Source organism: Puma concolor, chromosome A1 (genome assembly GCF_028749965.1).
Source record: "Puma concolor isolate L17-30 chromosome A1, mPumCon1.1.hap2, whole genome shotgun sequence".
In the NCBI taxonomy this organism is placed as follows: domain Eukaryota; kingdom Metazoa; phylum Chordata; class Mammalia; order Carnivora; family Felidae; genus Puma; species Puma concolor.
Window position 1 is genome coordinate 136896034 of NC_141667.1, and position 23183 is coordinate 136919216.

At 39.5% G+C, this 23183-nt stretch overlaps 1 long non-coding RNA gene across 1 annotated transcript in view; it reads left to right on the forward strand.

Moving 5' to 3' along the window:
- Positions 1-7259: 7259 nt before the first annotated feature.
- Positions 7260-23183, forward strand: part of LOC147584501 (uncharacterized) — a 98284-nt gene continuing 82360 nt past the window's right edge. The window contains exon 1 of the long non-coding RNA XR_015250514.1: positions 7260-7588. This is a non-coding gene — a long non-coding RNA (uncharacterized LOC147584501). The remainder of the gene's footprint in view (positions 7589-23183) is intronic.

Genomic DNA, 23183 nt, shown 5'->3' on the forward strand with positions numbered 1-23183 from the left:
GATTAAATCTCCAGCTTTGGCTCAGGTCATGACCTCATGGTCAAAAATAAATAAATTTAAAAAATTAAAAAATGAAAAAAAAAAGAAAAAAAAAAAAGAAATACGGAAAAAATCCGTGGATTCAATATAGTATTGGAATGAAGAAGGCCTTTCAAAGAATGCCACAACTCCAGAACCCATAAATAAAAAGATAAATAAATTTGGTCACCTATTTTGTAAAAATAAATCTATACAGAAAAAAAGTTTAATAGAGCTTTTAATAGACTAATTGTTTAATAAAGTTTTTAATAGATTTTTTTAATTCTTTTTTTAAATGTTTATTTATTTTTCAGAGAGACAGAGACAGAGTATGAGTGGGGGAGGGGCAAAGAGAAAGGGAGACAGAATCCACAACAGGCTCCAGGCTCTGAGATGTCAGCACAGAGCCCAACGCAGGGCTCGAACTCAGTTTGTGAGTCAGACGCCGTAGTCGTACGCTTAACTGACTGAGCCACCCAGGCGCCCCTAGTAGATTTTAAGTTTGATTTAAAGTCAAAACGCAAAGACAACTTGGGAAAATGATTCGCAGCTATAACAAAGCAAATTTTCAACTACAGACAGCACTTACGAATCAATGAAAGGCTGAGAACCAGAATGAAAAATAGGCAAACATTTGATCTACAAATGGCCAGATAGTCTTATAAATATTCAACCTGTCACTTAAAGAGATGCAAATTAAAACGAATATCTATCAATTTGGCAAAAAATTAAAAATACTTAATACCCTTTGTTAACAATATTGTGAACAAAGGGAGGTATAAATTTATTTACTTTTTGGAAGATAACTTGTCATATATACCAAAATGTTTAGGATGCAAACCTCTTGAATTCCATATCCAGGAATTTAACCCACAGATATGTTCACACAAGAGTGCAATTATATATAATTCCATATCCAGGAATTTAACCCACAGATATGTTCACACAAGAGTGCAATTATATATAAATACATAAACACACACACATTTCTTTATAGGGATATTTATAATAATAAAAATCAAGAAGTATATTGCTTATCTATTACATAGATACATAGATATTACATAGATATCTATTACTTATCTATTACATAGATTGTATCTATTATCTAGATACAATAGATACATAGATATGTATTACTTATATACATAGGTAACAAAATTTCTGAAAATATAGCTGCTTAAAATCACAGTAACATTTACTATCTTGAGTGGTTTCCACAAGTCAGGAACTTAGGGAAACTTCTACAGGATAGTTGGTCTCCTGTTCTTTCATGGGTCTGCTGGCCTTCACTAGAGCTAAAGTGTCCACATCCAAGCAGGCACATTGGTGCTGGCTTTTGACAAAGGATTTGCTTCCTCTCCAGAGGGCTGACTGAGTGTCCTTGACATGGCAACTGATGTTTTGTATAGAACATGATCCAAGATCAAGAGGAAAGGCACAATGTCTTGTATGGCTTACTCTCGGAAGTCATTGCCATTTCTACCCCAAGTTTTTTAGAAGTGAATCACCAAATCCAGCCCACACTCAAGGGGACAGAAATTAGGCTCCATCTTGGAAAAAATGAATGTCTAAGAATTTGTGGACATGTTTTATTATTTTAGTTTTTTTATTATTATTTTCTTAAATATTTATTTTTGAGAGAGAGAGACAGAGAGCAGAGGAGGGGCAGAGAGAGAGGGAGACACAGAATCTGAAGCAGGCTCCAGGCTTTGAGCTGTCAGCACAGATCCTGACGCAGGATTCAAACCCCATGAGATCATGACCTGAGCCGAAGTTGGACGCTTAATGGAGTGAGCCATCCACGTGCCCCAACCTTTTAAATAACTAATAAGTTGTCCCCATGCTTTTTCTGATCTAGCATTTTCTCATGGAAATACCTCCTTCATTAGATGATAAACTAACAATAATACTTGGGGTTTTCTATAGATTTAAAAATTCTGTTCTATTGATCCATTTCTCCCTCCATGCAATGCCATGTTGTTTTAATTATTACAGTTTTATAATGTACAATTGACTCATGGACAATGTCAGGGTTAGGGGTGCCAATACCCTGCGAGGTTGAAATCTGCCTGTAACTTTTGGCTCACCCAAAACTTAACACTGATAATCTACTGTTGACCAGAAACCTTACCGTCAACATAACATTAACACATATTTGGTATGTTATATGTATTCTATACTGTATTCTTACAATAAAGTAGGCTAGAGAAAAGAAAATGTTATTAAGAAAATCATAAGGAAGAGAATATAGGTTTATAATACTATAGTGTACTGATATAAAAAAGTCTGTGTATGAGTGGATCTGTGCAGTTCAAACCTGTGTTGTTCAAGATCAAGTGTATATTTATACTTGTCATTAGACTTTTTTGTTAATACTTTTTTTTCCTGGCCTAAATTTTAAAACATTAATTCTTTCAAGTAAACTTCGGAATGATTTTTTTCTTTTTTTGTCAAGGTGAAAACAAGCAAAAGAAAAAAGAAAGGCAGGAAAAAAGGAAAGAAATTCTGCAGGAATTTTGGTTATATTACATCGAATCTTAGAGTAATTTCAAGAGGCTTCATAATTCCCAAATCACCCCTAAAAATAGGTCTTCCTATTTAAGATTTCTTTTATCTCCCTCTATCCCCACTTACACTTTTAAAAATTGTAGTTTCTACTCATTTATTGCTTAATTTATACCTTATTTTTACATAGGAAATCTGCTTTTTGTGCAATTGATTTTAGTCAAACAGTTTACATCTTTTCACACGATTTTAATAGCTTTTTAAGGAAAATATCTTTGAGTTCTTACATCTATAATCATGAATTTTATAAATACTTAGGTATTACATCCAACAGCCTTTCAGTGTTCAACTCTTCTTTTATTCCTGATAAGAATCTTATTTGGTCGTGGCATTATAATCTGTTAATAAAACTCCTTAAATCCATATGCTAATATTACAAAATTTTTTGTTAATGTTTATTTACTTTTGAGAGAGACAGAGACAGAGCATGAGCAGGAGAGGGGCAGAGAGAGAGGGAGACACAGAATCCAAAGCAGGCTCCAGGTTCTGAGCCATCAGCACAGAGCCTGATGCGGGGCTCGAACCCACGAGCTGTGAGATCATGACCTGAGCCAAAGTCGGACGCTTAACCGACTGAGCCACCCAGGCTCCCCTGCTAATATTTAATTTAGCACCTGTACATATATAATCATAAAAATATTGGCTAGTAGTTTATTTTTTATGCTGTATTTATTAAGTTTGGTATCATTCTTATGATGGCTCAGTAAAATTTCTTTATGGCCTGGGAAAGTATACATAGGATCAAAATATCTGTTTATTAAAGGTCTGAAAAAATTCATCCATGATCCAGCTCTTGTTGAATATCCCTCTTATGGCTTCTTTTTCTGAGATATGTTCTATTCATATTGATCACTTTTTTTCATTACAGAAAAGACATTTATTCTTTGTATAAAATTTGGAAAGAGATATAGAAAAAAGAAGAATCACCCACGTCTATAATCAGATAATCATCGTAAACACTTGTTCCCTTAATTGTGGTTTAAAATACTTGTGTGGGGGTGCCTGGGTGGCTCAGTCGGTTAAGCGTCCAACTCTTGATTTTCGCCCCAGGTCTTGATCTCATGGTTCCGGAGTTCAGCCCCACATCGGGCTCTGTGCTGGCAGTGTGGAGCCTGCTTGGGATTCTTTCTCTCTCTCTTCCCCTTCCCTTCTCTCTATCTCTCTCTCTCAAAATAAATAAAAACTTAAACAAAAATTTGTGTGTATAGTTTGAAAAAATTTTATGCATTTGTTTCTTTGTAACCACTACTGATACCAAAATGTAGAATATTCTTTTTAAATTTAATTTTAATTCCAGTGTAGTTAACATACAGTGTTATATTAATTTTTTTTCAGTTTTTAATGTTTACACTTCTGTCTGTGTAGAAATATGCTATAATAAGTTTTATGCCATTGCAAATATATTTGATGAAGCCACATTATATTTTTAATATTGGTAAGCTGGTAGAACAAAAATGCTAGTAATTAGTGTTAATCAAATCTTGTGCTCACTGAGGGCACCAGAAAAAATAAGGAATTTGGGGATGGCGACAGTGAAGAAAAATGTTGTAGCAGAATCTATTTCTGTTGGCTGAAAATTAGAGACCATTAATAGAGAAAGTAGTTGGCTGGGCATCTGAAAAGATTGAACATGGTCTTTTTTTCTATCTTTATAAAGATCAAATAGGATTTGAACCAGGTAGATCATGGAAAAATTATACTCCTTTAAAAATGAAGAATTTCAGGGGTGCCTGGGTGACTCAGTTGGGTAAACGACCAAGTCTCAATTTTGGATCAGGTCATGATCTCACGGTCATGAGATTGAGCCCCAAATGGGGCTCTCCCCACTCTCTCTCCTTCTCCCCCTGCCCTTCCCCTGCTTGTGCTGTCTCTCTAAAAATAAATAAATAGAGTAATGAATTAAAAAAATTAAATTAATTAAAAAATGAAGGATGCAGAATTTCATTTAAATTATAAATATAATTGTTTTCCTCTCTTAATGTTTTTTTTTAAAGCACTTTGCTATTTTATTACAGGTATACATTATAATGCAAACTGCGTACTCCCTCTGAAGTTCTTACTTGAGTATTTGAAGTTGTTTCCATTTTTGCCCCTAATATTAGATAAAATGCTAAAATGAGCAAGATGGTACATTTACTATTAGGGAGAAATTTTCTTCATTTTTATACTCACTCAATGGGGATAACAGTCTCCAATGTGTCAGCACAATGATATAGGGACAGAAAACAACGAAAGAATGTGGTTTGATCTTTGTTAAGTGGTTTCTATTATACTTGGGGAGTCCCTCAAATGATATATATGTGCATATACTCAGAAACCAAGACTTTCCTTCTCTTTATTCTCTTAAAAATGTGTCACTTCTTTGTAAAATAAGCTAGTTTCTAAGCTGTTTCATATGTTTCATAAAATCTCTTCGGAAAGCTAGAAAAACCAGAATTCTATTAATTTATTATGAATGACAAGAGAACTAATAAAAATAAAAAAACTCCCTTCGTTCTTTGTTCTGTTATTTTGTTCTTTGATTTTAGGTAGCTGTATTAACCCAAGGAAATCTTTTTGATACTTTTGCAATATGAGATGTATAATAAAGTATTTATATCTTCCCGTGTTTCAGAGCCCTAAAGCCTATACTTTGAAATTTTGAGTAGGCAATTTTTGCACCAGCAATATATCTTTCTTTTTCTGGACTAACCATATTGGAAGCTGACTTTTCTCTGTCCTCAGAAGTATTGCTACTAAACTTTATGAATTAAATTTAATACTACAAGCCAACATATCTGTGTTTTTCTGCTTTCTGCAGCCATAAAAATATTACTGGCGGAATTACGTGGGAGTCAAGCCTTAGGCTCTGAGTGTCACTTTGTTTCTCCAACTTGGAGATGTTTCATTTTCAATTAGATTGAAGCACCTACAATACAGGCAGAAGAACTTATTCAGAAGTAAAAATTACAGCTACAAGCTTTCTCTTCAAGGTGAAAAACTGTCTTTGCTGAACTGTTCTGTTAACATTGTTTTATATAAGAAATTGGAAAAGCTGTTTTTCTGTTTATTTCATTTTTAAAAATTTTGTTTTAAATTTAGTTTTATTTAGAATAGTCTAGGAGCGCCTGGGTGGCTCAGTCGGTTAAGTGTCCGACTTTGGTTCAGGTCATGATCTCAAGGTTGGTGGGTTCGAGCCCTACATCGGGCTCTGTGCTGACAGCTCCGAGCCTGGAGCCTGCTTCGGATTCTGTGTCTCCCTCTCTCTCTGCCCCTCCTCCGCTCATGCTGTGTCTCTCTCTGTCTCTCAAAAAATGAATAAATGTTAAAAAAGAAGTAAAAAAAGTGCTTTGAATTCTTATGTATGACTGTGCATATATGGGAATAGTAATACAGTTTTCTGCAGTTCATCGTCAGACTCTGATCTTGAAATGAAAAACTTTAGTAAGCTTAGTAAGTTTAGTAAGAAAGTAAATTCAGTAAGAAGGCTAAGATGTGAGGACAGTGGTTAACATAGATTAAACAGTGGTCTTAGATTTTGAATTGTAGGACGATGATGCCGATTGAGCCTTGATATTGCTAAATGAGAAAATTTGTACTGTATCAAGTAAGATGTTTTTCCTTTTCTGTGACTATATTCTGATACACAAATTCATTATTCATATTTTCTAAAAGGAAATTCATTATGCATATCTATATATTTTTTTTTTAATTTTTTTTTTCAACGTTTATTTATTTTTGGGACAGAGAGAGACAGAGCATGAACGGGGGAGGGGCAGAGAGAGAGGGAGACACAGAATCGGAAACAGGCTCCAGGCTCTGAGCCATCAGCCCAGAGCCTGACGCGGGGCTCGAACTCCCGGACCGTGAGATCGTGACCTGGCTGAAGTCGGACGCTTAACCGACTGCGCCACCCAGGCGCCCCTGCATATCTATATTTTTAAAGTTTCTTTCTTTATTTTGAGAGAGTGAGAATGAGAGAGAGCACACACATGTGTGCATGAGTGGAGAAGGGGCAGAGGGGAAGAGGGAGGACCCCCATAGGCTCTGTGCTGTCAGCGTAGGGCACACCAGGGGGGCTTGAAATCATGAACCTCTAGATCGTGACCGAAGCTGAATCCAAGAGTCAGAGGCTTTATCGATTGAGCCACCTAGGCGCCCTTGCGCCACCTGTCCTGGATGGCGTTGTATTTGTAAGCAATCCTGTGAGACCAGTGAGGCCTTAGTCTCAGTATCCCAAACTCACATCCAAATTCCTTTGAGCTGTGAGTCTTTAGTATCTATTAGTGAGTTCCTCTCTATTTCCAACTCTTGGAGGCTTTCCTTTCTTGTCCTCAACAAATAAATATGTTTACATATCTGTATCTTTATCTATTGTCTTTAATCTAACATTTAAGTACTAGCTGCTGGAAGGGGGAGATCTTTTTTTTTTTTTTTATTTTTTTTAATATTTTTTATTTATTTTTGAGACAGAGAGAGACAGAGCATGAGCAGGGGAGGGGCAGAGAGAGAGGGAGACGCAGAATCAAAAGTAGGCCCCAGGCTCTGAGCTGTCAGCACAGAGCCCGATGCGGGGCTTGAACTCACGGACTGTGAGATCATGACCAGAGCTGAAGTCGGACACTTAACCGGCTGAGCCACCTAGGTGCCCCTGGAAGGGGGAGATCTTAACATGCTGTCAGTGTATCATCTTGGCTTGGATACTTTCTTTTAATGTCAGCAAAATGAGTTCCATTTTCCTGTAGTGCAGTTTACTTGTTAGATCTTTAAAAAGGCTTTTCCCGTTACAAGGGGGCGTCCTAGGAGGCATGGAATTTAAAATTTAGGCGATAAAATAAATCCGTTTTTCTCTAGAGGCAGTTCTGTACCACATGTTCTTTCAGTGTTGGAATTTAATTGCCTGTAACTGCTGACTTCCGGTAACTATCGGCTGGCTGTTTCCAGGTTTGGTTCCAGGCCTAGTAGTGACCCCCAAGCTTCCTGAATGTGCCTGAGTGTATCACAAAATACTCCGTGGAAAGAGGTGAGCACTAGGATGGAGTATTTATATTTTTCATTAGAGGGAACTAATTCTTTGGGAGTGGGGCCGATTTACATTTTACCCGTTATGTAAAGAGTTTCACGTGGAAACACGAGTTAATTGGCCCCATATTTCTGATGTCTTCCAGCCGTGTGTGGGGACTCTTTATAGATTGAATCCCAAGCAGCTGCCCTGTGACCCGTCTTTTAAATCTGGCTCTACTTTCTTCTTCTGGTTTTAAGTCATTTTGCTGTGAAGCCTACAGTTTAATGAAAGGAAAATATCATCAGTAACTTTTGCCAAAATGGATGTGAAGACTCTTTGAACTGTGGACCGTCCTTGTAGTTTTTTCCTTGTAGCAGTTGGTGTAATGCAATCTTATCATTCCATTAATAATATGTTATGCATGGTCACATCCCTGCTTAATTAGACTTGCAGTTTTCAATTAACAGCATTTTTTGATGATACATTATTATCCTTATTAGTGAGGTCGTAGGCTATATTATAACAAAGACTGAAGACTCTATTGTCAGCATAATCTTGAAAGAACCATTTAACTTTATGAAATGTATCTGGTGAAGGAACTTCATACTTTATTTGATGTATAATTTGACCCCCATAAAGAACCAAATGATTCTTTTTTTCCCTCCCCTTCTTAGAATAAAATGTCCAGCACTTCACATGGTATGAATATTTCTCTCAGTTAAAGTGAATAACATTGTCAGAAAATGGAATCTGCATTTTTAAAAATTGAGTAGATGAGCAGTCAGATATTCTTATTCAGCGATTTATCATGTCTTGAGGTGAAATTTATAGTTCTATGTGAAACTGATTAAGTCCATTAGATTTTAATTATTGTTCCGAAATCAATACTCTTCTGAGCTTCAGGGAATATTCCATTCACTCATCTCAATAAGGGAGTGGATTTGGGATAGACATATTCTTTTAGTTGATACTGAAAGCACGTTAAATTTTTTTTTTAATGTTTATTTATTTTTGAGAGAGAGAGAGAGAGAGAGAGAGAGAGAGACAGAGAATGAGCAGGGGAGGGGCAGAGAGAGAGGGACACACAGAATCCAAAGCAGGCTCCAGGCTCTGAGCTGTCAGCACAGAGCCTGATGCAGGGCTCAAACCCACAAACTGGGAGATTATGACCTGAGCCCAAGTTGGACGCTTGACCGGCTGAGCCACCCAGGTACCCCTGAAATACTATTTAGTTTAGATGCTTGTAGTTCTTTGTTGTGTTTTTTTGTTTGTTTGTTTGTTTTTCCTTGTTCCTACTCGTTTTTTTTTTTTTTCCTACTGTTCAAATATAAAGAAGTCAAAACCTATAGGGATCAGAAGAGATTTGTGACAAGGTTCTATCTAAACTACCCAGCAGCTATTGAATGATTGATTTTGCTTCATTTTGTCTTTCCAACTTGGGAGGTGAGTGATCTGACCCTCTGAGAGATTTACTAGGGGCCTGCACGGTGTGGTGGGAAAGGTTAGTCAAGTGTGGGTACTTCTCTATAGTTCTGCTTGCTTTAAATGACAGGGTCCCATTTCAAGAGAGTGGTCAGTTCCACTGTTGCTCTTACAAGTTATTATGTTTCCTGAAATGTAACCAGCCTTGTGGCCTCTGTCACTTCTGGCTGACTTCTGTTAATTTTAGTTGTGTTTGAACTTTGTATAAATTAAATCATAACGTGCGTTCTTTCATGTCTGGCTTTCCCCCGCCAGTATGACATCTCCTGGGGTTTGTTCTGTGTGGTAGTAGAAGTATGCTGTATAGCAGAGGTTGGCACACTTCTTCTGTAAAGGTTTAGTTAGTAAGTATTTTCAGCCTTGTAGGCTCTACGTTGTATGTTGCAGCTATAGGACCCTGCAGCCTTAGACAATACCATAAATGGGCACGGGTGGATTTGATCCACGGGCTATAGTTTGCTGATCCCTGTGGCACAGTGTTTTATTCAGGGGCACCTGGGTGGCTCAGTCGGCTGAGCGAACTTCCGACTTCAGCACAGGTCGTGATCTCACAGTTCGTGAGTTCAAGCCCCGCATTGGGTTCTCTGATGACTGCTCAGAGCCTGGAGCCTGCTTCAGATTATGTGTCTCCCTCTCTCTCTGCCCCTCCCCCACTCATGCCATGTCTCTCTCTGTCTCTCAAAAAGAAATAAACACTTAAAAAAATTTAAAATATTAAAAAAAGGACTATTCCACCATTTATATTGTTAATGCATGTTTGGATTGGTTTTGGCTTTGAAAACTTATGCATAGGCTGCTGTGAACATTCTTATATATATGTCTTTCATATATATATATATGCTTTTATGTTGAAAAGTTGTCAGAGAATAGGGATTCATATGTTTAGCTTTGGCAGGTACTGACAGAATGTTTTCTGAAGTGGTTTTACTAGCTTACACTCCCATTGCTAGTGTTCCAGCTGATTGAAGTTTTTACTAACGTTTGCTGTTGTCATTTAAAAAATGTGATATTGTAGTGGTATCTTATTTTCCTTATGATGAATTATGCTAAACATCTTTTCATGTACTTATTAGGCAATCTGGAGAATATATACATATGCATACATGCACATTTATACACATACATACACACGCATATATATATACACACACTCCCAAAATGCACGTACATACACACACACACACACACACACACACACCCAAAATACCTATTTGAGAGTTTTTGTTCAATTTTTGAAATTTGGCTTTCCTGTCTTTTTCTGGTGGATTTGTAATATTTCTTTATATATATTCTGGAAGTGAGTTCTTGGAAATGAATATTGCAAATATCTTTTTCCACTTGTTGGCTTGCCTCTTTCACTCTTATAATGGTATTTTTTGCTGTATTGACTTTCTTTTTTGTAATGAAATTAAATTTGTTACTGTTTTTCTTTATGTTCCTTCCATATCCTATATAAGTAATCTTGATTTACGCTAATATCCTAAATATATTCTGTGTTAGCCCCTAGAAGCTTTATTATTTGTCTTTTATATTCAGAGCTATGATCTAACCTGAACTGATATATATATATATATTTGGTATTATGATATATGTAGTATTATGGTTTCAATAGTAACTTTTTTCCTATGTGGACATCCAAAGATCCAACATCATTTGTTCTAAATATTGTTTAACTGTATTGCATTGTGATGGCACTTATCAGACCATATATGTATATGCTGGTTTCTGGACTCAGTTTTGTTGATCTGTTGTCTTTGGGCCAATAATGCACTATTTTAACTTATAATTTTACCTCTTATTTTTAATTAAAAAAATTTTTTTTAAAGTAAACTCTATGAACAACGTGGGCTCGAACTCAGGACACCAAGATCAAGAGTCACATGCTGATTGACTGAGCCAGCCAGGGGTCCCAATTGTTATAATTTTATAGCTTATCTTAATACGTTCTATATCTTCTGCTATAAACCCTCCAATGCGGTTTTTCTTCTCTAAAATTGTCTTTGCTACTCTTGTCCCTAGTCTTTTTTTTTAAATGTGTATTTATTTATTTTGAGAGAGAGAGCAGGGGAGGGGCAGAGAGAAGGGGAGAAAGAGAGAATACCAAGCAGTCTCCCACATTGCCAGCACAGAGCTCGACGTGGGGCTCGAACCCAAGAACCATGAGATCACGACCTGAGCTGAAGTCAAGAGTTGGACACTTAACCGACTGAGACACCCAAGCGCGCACCTTTGTTTTTTTTATATTCATCTTAAAACACCTTTTTAAGTTTCCACACACTGTCTTTCTGAAATTTTGATTATGATTGTATTGAATCATTAGATCAATTTGGGGGCGAATGGTATCTGTCCAACACTGAGACTCTAATCCACGAATATTGTGTCATTTCACACTATCCTCTTATCTTTTTAAGGATCTGTAACATCTGTAGGAACATCTCCCATTTCATTTCCCACATTGGTAATTTGTGCCTTCCATTGGCTCGTGTCCCATTCTTTCCTCTTTCCTTCTGAGATTCTAATCATATGTATGTTAGCACATTGAAAGATGTGTTCCTCGGTATCTGATGCTCTTTTCTGTATTTTCCTTCCATTTTTCTGTTCATGATTCAAGCAGACATTTCTGCAGACCTACCTTCCATTTTGTCAATGATCCTTTTTGTTCTTTTTTCATATGCTATTAAATTTGCCTGTGGAATCTTTAAATTTGGTTATCAATCAGTCAATCAATCAGTCAGTCAGTCGTCTTCAGTGAGACTGCTGTAAGCTCCAGGCCACTGCTTTGAGTTTGGCTCATTTCTCATGCAGTGAGTCAGAAAATGGTATGGGGGTAAATGTGGGGGCTAATGCCAAAATTACCTATGACACACGCACCGCATTCCTTTGCTGTCTGGGATTTAGTCCTTCAAGTTCTGGCTCACCTACTTGATCTCTAAGGACTCCCAATATCTCTTTTGTGTATTTTATCCATCTTTTATACTTGTTTTCATTGAGAGGGTTAGTCTAATCCAAATGACTTTGACATATTGACTGCATACTTCTAAAACAAAAGTATTTGTTTCCATTTATTGTTGGATTTGGCCAACTCTCTTAGTGGAATAGGGGCCAAATCCAGTTTGCCACAGTTGCAAGGCATTTTCTTCTTTTATTTCCCCTTCTCTTGTGCAGATAGGCTCCCGGAAGACTTTCGGATGGATAAGATGTGTTTCAGGTTTTGGCATTGTCACTCGTGATTGAGATGTTTGTTTTGCTGTAGCTCAGCTCTGTCTTATTTTCTACTCATTTTATGACTTTAAGCCTGTACTCGGGAGCGATCATAACTTATATCATGCAGTGCTTATCATTTATAAACCACATTGTAATACATTATCGCATTTAGTCCTCAGAACAACGTCCTGTGAAGCAGCTGGTATCACAACCTCTCTTTAGCAGTTGAGCAAACTCAGGCTGAGTTAGGTTAAGGGCTTTGCTCCAAATCACAGTCAGCAGGTGACAGATTAAGGGCTGAAATCCCTGCCTTCCACCGCATGCTTTCCCCATCCTGTTCTTACCCTAATAATGACCAGGCAATTGGCTAGAAAGTGAAGCTACAGATATAATTAAAACAGCGTTTACTCTCAAGGACTTCCAAGCTTGGTGGGTTACACCGCATTGCGCTCCAGGAAGTTGCGTGGTTATTTTTCAAAAATGCCAACGCTAAAATATTCTCAAGCTTTAGCAATTCTGCTAAAATCCTGGGTAATAAAGACAGGAGTAGAATAGAAAAGAGGGAAGCCAATGTCGGAAGTTGGGGGAAGGCAGAGCCAGGATTTGCTCTACTTACATTTTTGTAGAATAATGATTCCTGCGTGGCTTCAGGGGAAGTAGGACTAGTCATGTACATTTCAAATGAGAATTCTCTTCTATACAACTCTTAGCAATTTAGGGAAACCTACGTCATCTTGACATTTTTCAAATTGTTTAAGGCTTGTGGGTCTTTTCCTGTTAATTTATGAGACATGAGAAAAAAAATTAAGAGATGAGTCTTCGGTGCCTTCATTAGGGGAGATGCCCCCCAGAAAAGAGAAGACAAGTTTAGAAACAGTCCCAGGCTTGCTCATGTACATGTACAGAGCGACATGAGGCTTGTCTGTATGTCCCTGGGGACCCCCTGTCTCCCTAGGTGTATTTGGAATTATATGTGGGCATGTTTCATGTGTCCTTGACCTTCACAATGACCTTGATAGGGGGCACCGCTGTCATGTAGTTCCCCAGGGGCCTTGACATGGTGGGGCTTAGACGCCGTATTAAAGAGTTTTGGATTTTACTCTGCCAGCAGTGATGAGTAAATGGAGGCTGCAATCATTGTTGAGGGAAGATTAACCAGGTGGTGGTTTAGGGTGACTTTCAGAGGTAGAGGCTGGAGGCCAGGCACCAGGTAAAAAAGGTTTTACAAGAAACCCGTATAAACAGAAGCCAAGAGTTCTATTAGAATGTGCAGGTGGAGAGGGAGGGTTGGTTATGTTTGCATCACATCCCTCCTACAGCATTTGTGTGAGGTGGGAGAGAGGGATGTGTTTCATATTTGGGGGCATTAATGAGGGGAGGAGTGAGGCAGTGAGACAGAGGAGCCATTTAGCTAACAGGCCCAGTGCAGAGGGAGGAAGTCTTTATAGCCAACCTACCTGATGCTCATTAGACTCTTGACTGTGAATGGAAATATTCTGTTCTTTATATATTTTGTTAATGTCTACTTTTGAGAGAGAGAGAGAGAGAGTGAGTGTGCAAGCAGGGGAGGGGCAGGGAGGGAGGGGGACACAGAATCCGAAGCAGGTTCCAGGCTCTGAGCTGTCAGCACAGAGCCCGATGCAGGGCTCAAACCCATGAACCGCGAGATCATGGCCTGAGCCGAAGTTATGAGCCGAAGTTGGATGCTTCACCGACTGAGCCATCCAGGCATCCCAATTCAGTTTATTTTTTTTTTTAATTTTTTTTTTTCAACATTTATTTATTTTTGCGACAGAGAGAGACAGAGCATGAACGGGGGAGGGTCAGAGAGAGAGGGAGACACAGAATCGGAAACAGGCTCCAGGCTCCGAGCCATCAGCCCAGAGCCTGACGCTGGGCTCGAACTCACGGACCGCGAGATCGTGACCTGGCTGAAGTCGGACGCTTAACCGACTGCGCCACCCAGGCGCCCAGTTTATTTTTAAGAGCAAGCCCAGTAGGATTTTCTAGACAGGCCATCCTCTAGATAGCAACTGCCTTTTACGAGCTCTTTTTCCCCATTCCCAACTCAGCGTATGCAGCTTTCATACTTTAATCTTCCAAAACAAAAAGTCTCAAATGTACAAGTGAAAAAAAATCCAAGCTGTTGACAGTCTTAACTAATTGGCGCGACTTGCATACAGCTGTGTGAGTTCAAAAAAGCTCTCCTGTATGTAGATGCAGGGGCCGTTTATATGCAGGTCTGTGCATAAGACTCTGTACATTTATTTCCTCAGAACGAACCTAGGTGCCACCTCTTGGTGAACAAACCAGCACTTCATTCGCATATCTTACAAAAAAAAGAGAGACTGTTTCCGGGCTAACAGCACTGTGCATCCTGTATTCAGACCACATAGTCTCCGCTCCATTGAGGAGAGTCCTTCCGTCCATGATGCGTACCACACTACTGCCTGGCCTCCCTAAGTAGCTTCATACGAGAGCTCCAAAGTAAGAGCCTGTAAGCCAACCCCAGGTGGGGAGACAGAGTCCTGACCAAGCTTAGACGTGTTCGCCTGCTCTGCTTACTGTTCGTATCTCACTTTATCTACACGGATGATTTTGGTGGGCGGGAAGGCAGGGGCTGCTGCAGCACCTGTCTTCATGATGTTATGTCCTCTAGTGTCTGTCCTTGTGCCATACTCCTAGTAGGTACTCAGTAAATATTTGTGGATTGAACTGATGGGACTTGGCAGATATATCCAGAAGCAATTGTCTTCATTGTGGAACGTAGTGTATGTTATTGATGAGCCGGTATATTTCTAATTCAGCCACACAAATATCTCTTAATTACATACAATGATCCCTTATTTTAATCTGGGTTTTTTTGCAGTTGTTGTAACAGGTGTGTTTCAGCAGAGAACAGCTTCTAGCAATTGCAGTTACTGCGGTATTCGGTATCGGTGGCAAGGGAAGCCCTCCACATTCTGACAAAGGCTAGGGCTCACGGTAGTTGAGTTTTAAAAATCTTTTTTAGAGAAGTAGATTATACACAAATGCCTTGCTTGTATTCCAACAGAGTGTGGGTGGACCTGGGACCATAGCCGTGTGCAACAGAAGCCCTCCACGTGCACGTTGGTCGATTTCTAATTGCACGGCTGCCCATCAGCTTAGTGTTAATGTACATAGGTGTATCTGTGTGTATGGGAAGACATGTTTGCGTTTAGTACTATCTGTACAGTTGTATAGGTGGTCAATATGGCTTAATAAGAATTGGGGGGAATTCTTCAGTTCTGTTATTGTTACTAGCTTACAAGGTTCTCACCAACTCCTCACTCTGTTTTCAGTGTCTACGGGAGAAATTCTGAACAGAAACAGAGCTTCAGTGCATTGGGAAAAGCATCATTTTTTTTTTTCTTTTTGTAAATTTTCCTTTCTTGTGGTTGGAAGTTAAGGGCTGGAGCAGGGGGTGCCCAGGATGTGAATAACCAAGATGCAGTTGTGTGGGCGTGGGAATTCAGGTCCTGTTCTGGACTTGGTGTCATGGAGGGGTCAGTTTGGTTTGCGGACGCTGAGGACACCTCTGAAGGATTTTTGTCTCCATGAGGTGGACTTACTTCTGAAGTTTCACTTTTCAGCAGAGCAGGTCTTTAATTTAACTTCGGTTGGGTCTGCATAATCTGAGAACGTTGACTATTCAGCTTCTGGAAAATGTATGTTTAAGAGCATGGACTTCAGAGTTCAAGTCTTGACTCCACAAATGAAGAGCCTGTGATATTGGGCAAGTTCACCCTTTAAGCCTAGGTTTGCTCACCTATCAACATGACGTTATTAACAGCAGCTGCCGGAAAGTTCAATGAGAGATTAAATGCTTATCTTAGGATCTGGCACTTAGTAACTGCTCAATAAATGCTAACCTTTATTGTTTCTAGTAAATCTGCTGGTACTTATGGCACTCATCTCCAATGGCAGAGATATCAGATCATTTCCCAGATAGCATTTTCAAGAAATAAACGACATGGGTTTGTTCAGCGTTAGAAATGTTGCGTAAGATTTGACTGATCTCCCTTTTCTGCCAAGAAGTAGCTCACACAAAGCATGTGGTAGAGAGACACGTGGGCTGTATTTCTCAATCAGAATTTGAGTCCATTCTAAAGTGAGGGGAAAAGATAACCTGTGTGTTGATGTAGTGGCATTGATTCAGCACAGATACGTGAACAGCCAGCAAATGCAATCAGAGCTCATGCAAATCACACCTCTGGTGCAGCATGTTAATGACGACTCTTCTATAAGTAACACTTATTTCAGGGTCCTACTTATTCTCATTAAACGAGCCTGTGGTTGTTTGCATTCCTCAGAAGGGAAAACTGTCAGTAGCAGCTCTGAGTCATGCTTCATGCAACATCTACACCTGTTTCTTTGATTTGATTGAATATATATATTTAAGGAACTGGAGAGGTTTTGACTTTCAAATAAATGAGTTAAATGCCCTTCCTTAAAAATCGCATTGGTAACATGGTTCACAGTTATCTGGAGAGAGCTTTAGGAGAGGTTGAGATGTGAGTGCTCATTTCTTTGTAGAACCTAGATTTTCATTTGGCTGGAGTCCCCTATGCACACCGCCCCCCCCCCCCCGCCCCCCCAATCTAAAGGAAAACTGGCAATGGAATTGAAATCAAGTCTTTTGATTTTGCTTTGGACATGTGCTGGTGTACTCATTTTCTTTGGATTCTTAGGGAACTAACTGTAAATGTTTAAGCTCTGATCTCTCAGTTTGAGTTAGTAACCAGAAATTAGAATATAGGTGTAAATATCTACACTGGAGACTGGAGGTTTGAGAAGTTGTGTACATCATGTCTCTTCTGCTCTCAACTCAAGCAGATTACTACTTGCTAAAAATGGGAATTTGAGTTGAACTTGACTTCAAGAGACGTCAGGTACTGACTGTCCAGAGAGATCCCTTGTGTAAACCCACACTTCTCTGGAATGGAAAATCTGTATTATCTTTGGCCCCTGAAATAAAACCTGTTATTTTGATCCAGAACTCTGAAATCTAAAGATTTAGGCTTTGAGCACCCTTTCTCATATCCTCTTTAATAAACTTACAAACGACTTTGGAAAATGCGAATTTTCCAGTGGGAGTCGGTGAGTATTCTGACTCAGAAGCCATTATGTCCATGCAAAGATAATGCATTTTAGTAAGAGAAGAAATGAGTGACACTTTTCGTTTTTTGTGTGTGAGATTAGTCAAAGGTCGATGTGAAAAAATGTTTCTGAGAGGTTTTTCACGGGAAGCAGAACAACTTAGTTTCTGAATATTCAAGGTGATGTGCTGCGAGGGAAAAAACATTCTACCCTTTCAGAGGAAATGTGTGTGAGGTCATTTTCCTAACCTTGCTGAACTCCAGCATATCAGGGGCAATGTAATAATTAAAAACTCATTTCACAGCAGCTGATTAGGCTTTGATTCACAATTACTCTGTCTTTCAAAAGTCTCCTCTATCTGAGCATTTTGAAAATATGATGGCTTCATTATTTGTTATATTTCCAAAGTTAGAGCTTCAAAGGAGCTGCAAAAACTTTCTCAATCATCTAGAAAGTCATGAATAAAACATGCATACCCAGAATTTTAAATTAAAGTAATTAGGCCACATTAGAATCTTAAAAAAAAAAAAGATTTAACATCCATGTCAATGTGGAGAAAGATGCCCTTCATTAAATTACATCTTCTTCCTGTCCAACATTTTAAACTGCCACTTTTAATGTAACATTAGAAAAATAATTACTGTGATTAAGATAATTTTAAAAAGTAAATGTTAGAAAATCCGGACCACAACGTTTTCAGAGTATCCATTCCAATAAAAATTTTTTTCTATAAATTATTTGAAATTAACAAAACAGCATCCTGACATTCTTTTGCCAACGTTGTGAGTCCAATTTAATGAGTGTAAACAGGAGGCTGATACTTAACTCAAGGCTGGGGAGCTCCAGCAAGACTTAGCCTATGTGATAAAAGCATCTAAGGATAGGGTGTTGAAACATTATAGCTCTGTGAGAGGCAACTCTCCAGGTCATGGTGGGAAGCTCTATCTAAGACGTGGGAGTGCTCATTCAGTAGACTTTCAAGTTTAGGGAAAATGCTTGCAGACCAAGAACGATGGAGATGGCTCCAATGAAGGAAAATGGAGACAGGTAGAGGAAATCCTGTGGCTTAAGTATCACACAGCTGTGTTTCTATGGCAAACGTCTTCTGATACATAGTTTATTAAATCTTTCTTGCCCAAACTCTGCCTCTTGGGTCATTTTCCCATGGGTGGAGACACCTCTGTTACTCTAATGAGAGTCAAGGGAAACACAGAGTTCGTTTTATCCTATAGCATAATTTTACCTGTTAGCATAAAAACAAACTGCCAGTGATGCCAGCCCGGGATGGCACACTGAGAGTCACTGAGCTAGAGCAATGGCTTTTAACCCTGTCTGCATGTTACATTCACTTGTGCAGTGCTCTGGACCTTCTGATTTAATTGGCCTGGGGAAAGGTCAGGTCATCTGTAGGCTTAAAATCTTCACAAGTGATTCTTTTTTTTTTTTTTTAATTAAAAAAAATTTTTTTTGTAACGTTTTTTAATTTTTGAGACAGAGAGAGCATGAACAGGGGAGGGGCAGAGAGAGAGGGTGACAAAGAATCTGAAATAGGCTCCAGGCTCTGAGCTGTCAGCACAGAGCCCGACGCGGGGCTCGAACTCGCCGACCGTGAGATCATGACCTGAGCCAAAGTCGGACGCTTAACCGACTGAGCCACCCAGGTGCCCCAAAATGTTCACAAGTGATTCTTAAAAAAGATTTTTTGTAATGTTTATTTATTTTTGAGAGAAAGAGAGACAAAGTGTGAGCGGGGGAGAGGCAGAGAGAGAAAGAGAGAGAAAGGGAGACACAGAATCCAAAGCAGGCTCCAGGTTCTCAGCTGTCAGTGCACAGCCCGATGTGGTGCTCGAACTCACGAGCCGCGAGATCGTGACCTAAGCCGAAGTCGGATGCTTTAACCAACTGAGCCACACAGGTGCCCCTTCACAGGTGATTTAATGGGCAGACAGGATTGGGAACATTTGAGTCTGAGGATCGACATCGTAATTAGGCCCAAATAAACCATGGGGAACTTCACTAGACTTGAAGTTCCAGGAAATGTCAGTCTGGCCTGCTTCTGCACGCCTTGGCTATCTGGGATGCGTTGGGGCGGGTAGCGTTAGATGACCAGTTTATGCCAAATGTTTGCTGTTTGCACCTGTGTAGATGTACAGAATTGTCAGCCTTGGGTCTGTCAGTACTTCTGGAGCAGTCTGGGTTTCCAGAGGAGTTAGGCCTTGCCTTGGTGTGTCTGAAAGGATTGAGTGACTTGGTCCATCAAGTGTTTGGGTACAATGTATTTCTCCAGCATCTTCTTGCAACTCTGCAAGGACCTGCATTTTGTTGTGTTTCTCCCTTTAGTGGGTGAGAGTGCAGGTATCTAGCTAGTACCCAGTAAGCCATCAAAGTCCTCAACATTTGGCAGTCATGTCTTTGAGAGAAACCAACTGAAGCTTAGGGGGGAGGAGCTGGGGAGCGTAGATGTGGGAGAGACTTCCCCCAGCCACACCCTGGTCTGGGCTTCCCTTCCTGGCCGCAGGTCACTGTGACCCAGCTCTGCCTAGGACTGGGGCAGACTGGGGTGAGTGTGGGGGAGGGGAAGCTCCTGCCTGTTGGACCATAATGGCCACTTTCTCCCACCTCTGGGCCTTTGGGTGTGAGGTATGCACTGACTGTTCATGAGAGGACACAACTTCTGTCAGCAGAGTGACCAACCATCCTGTTTTGCTTAGGACTGTCTGACTTTTAGTGCTGAAAAGTCCAGCATCTCGGGAAATTCCTCACGCCAGGCAAATCAGGGCTGTCGGCCACCCCATGTGTAAGCCTAAATCTGAGTCCCCGCCCTCTACTTAGCTTTAATTCATCTGTAAAAGGGAGATGGTAATACAGGTTGTGGTGAGGGTTCAGTGCCAACACGGAGAGAACTCGCTGTTCCAGGCCCAGTGCCCAAGGAATAGCTGGGGTTTTCTAGTCCCGTAGGATAGGCTGAGGAAACTGCGTAAAGGATATCTTATCACTTCCTATGACAAAATCAAACAAGAGCCCTAGGAAGCCTTACAAAAGACCAAGGAGGTTTTAAGGATGAAAGAGCTCTTATCCCTTTAAGAGGAGCATGGAGGATGACGTCATCACAGAGGAGTAGAATCAGGACCTGCAAAGGTTGTAGGAAAGTGTTCAGGTAGCAAGACAGTGAGAAGCCGGAAAGCACGAATTACGTGTAGGGACTATTTCAGGTTATATGGCTGGAACAAATAATTGTAGTAGCTGATGAAGTTAGAAGGGCACACTGGAGGCATTAAAGTCAAGGAAAAGTATTGCTTCATTTAGTGCACGATCGAGATTATTGAAGTTTTGTGTGTTTTTTTGTTTTTGGCAGTATGAGAATACAATAAGGAAAGGGAAGAATACAGAAGAAATAATTCTGAAAGAATTCATAGGCATTTTCTTTCAAGTCAAGACTGATTCCAAGAACAGGTGCTAAATATTTTCCAAGTGATTTTCAAAGTGGAAAGAAATGCCCTTGAGAAGCTGTCTTGTTAAATATGTGCTTACAGACACTGGAAATCAAGGGCACTCTATTCTCCTCCCTTTAGTAATCACTGGAAGGGCTTCCTCTCCCCAAAAAGCTATCAATTTATGAGGTGTCAGACAATCATTTCAATGGTATTCATTCCATTTCAACTATGTGCCCAGGAGCACGTCATGCAGGGAAGATAGAAAATGATGCATCGAAGGCACATCTCCTGCCCGCCAGCAACCCAGTGTGGTTGGGGGAAAAGACTGATCCACGCGTAGAAATTATCAAGTGGATCCTAGCAGAACAGTGTGTGACCAATCAAGTGATCCGTGCTTAGATCTTACAGATCCAGGTAAATTCCAGTGCCGAGACCTAATGTTGCTCTCTTCTTCATTCCTCTGCTTCAGTCGTATACCTAGCATTTGACTAAGCACATAAAATAGGATTCAAATTGCTCCCACAGTAAAAGGCTGTCTTTATTTTGATCACAAATACATAAATCACAAGATGCCTTTTAAAGTTCATCCCAGGGAACAATATAACACAGTCTATGAGCAATTCACCAGGATTTACAATCATCTTCTCATTTAAAAGCAGATCTACTCTAAGGAAAGTAAAAAACAGCTTTTTTTGTGGGAGGGATTCAAGTGAATTATTTGCTTTTTTTTTTTTCTTTTTATAACTAAGTCAGGTGGCTAATTTGGAAAGTTTTGAAAGCTGGCTTCTTGCCAATCAACTTAAAAAAATTTAAAGGATATAAAACTCAGTTTACCTAAACGAAGAAAGAAGGAAATCTACTTTTCAAGCTAATTTTTGGAATAAGTTGAATCAGAGAAAGTTTTTAGAACTTTTAAAAACATTTAAAACATAAATCTTTAAGAAAACACTTCTAACAGTTCCTGATATTGGGAAAATTAAAAGGATGTGCAAAGTGCTTCCATTTAATTATTGACAAATTTCATAAGGTCAGCCAAAGTATATGATCCTGTATTTGCCTTCAAGCAGTTTTCAATACAGACTTACATGCATTAAGATTAAATATCCGGCAGCCTTTAAGAAATGCTCAATAATTGGAAAATAAAGTAAATATATTAAGATTTCTTGGTAGTGTTTTTAAATTAAAAAAACTTTTATATATAGAGAGAGCATGTGAATGGGGGTGAGGGGAAGAGGGAGAGAATCTTTTTTAAAAATGTTCGTTTATTTGTTCTGAGAGGGAGAGAGACAGAGAGAGACAGAGAGAATTCACACGTGTGAGAGAGAGCGGGGTGAGGGGCCAGAAAGAGAGGACAGAGAGAATCCCAAGCACGCTTCATGCTGTCAGCACAGAGCTCAATGCAGGGCTCAATCCCACGAACTCGCGAGATCATGACCTGAGCCAATATCAAGAGTCAGACGCTCTATGGACTGAACCACCTAGGTGTCCTGGTAATGTTTTTTGTTTTTGTTTTTGTTTTTTTTAATTATTGAATTCAAATGGAACTTTAGATCTGACATATACCAGTCCTAAGTCATTACCATTCTATTTCTATTTTAGGGCAACTTAGAGTTAACAGAGACTGGTAGAGAGAGAGGCACTTCTATAGGTATAATGAGTGTTAGGTATTCTATACTGAAAGAACTTGGCTGCATTTCAGTGAAGAAGTAAACCCTGTTACTTGAACAGAGAAAGATTATATATATATGATCAGATTTTCAGAGACTGTTGAAACTACTCCACAATGTCAACAATACCATCAAACATCACATATTTAGGCATCTTTCTTGCCATCTTTCCTCATTCTTCACTGTTGGAAGAGCACTATTGGATATCAAGCCATCATTTTTTGAATAAAAAAAAAAAAAAAAATAGAAAGGGAAAGCCTGAATGGCCAAGAGCTGAAGGGGATGCCAGTCTGCTTGCTCCAAGAAGCTTTCTCCAAAGTCCCACCCAGTAGCATCTGCTTACAAATCGTTGACGAGAACTGGGTCATGACGCCGCCCACAGGTGCAGGGAGCATGAGAAGGTGCTCTAGTGTCCCAGCGGTGAAGTGGAGAGAGTAACGGCTTTTGTGTAGTCAGCACTCAAGGTCTGCCCCAGTGACTTCAGTCTCCTTAAGTTTGGGAGAGTATATACCTGTTTGCCTGAGATACACCTGGTTTATCTGTAATATCCTGGTACCCTGTTTAGCATTTTATAGGAAATGAGATATTATTATTGTTAGTTGCCTTAAAATAAGCTGAAAGGTGTTAAGCAGACCTCCATTTTGTGCCTCTGGATGCGTCCATGGTCTTGTTGAGAAATAGGTGAGACCTATGAGCACTGTGTTG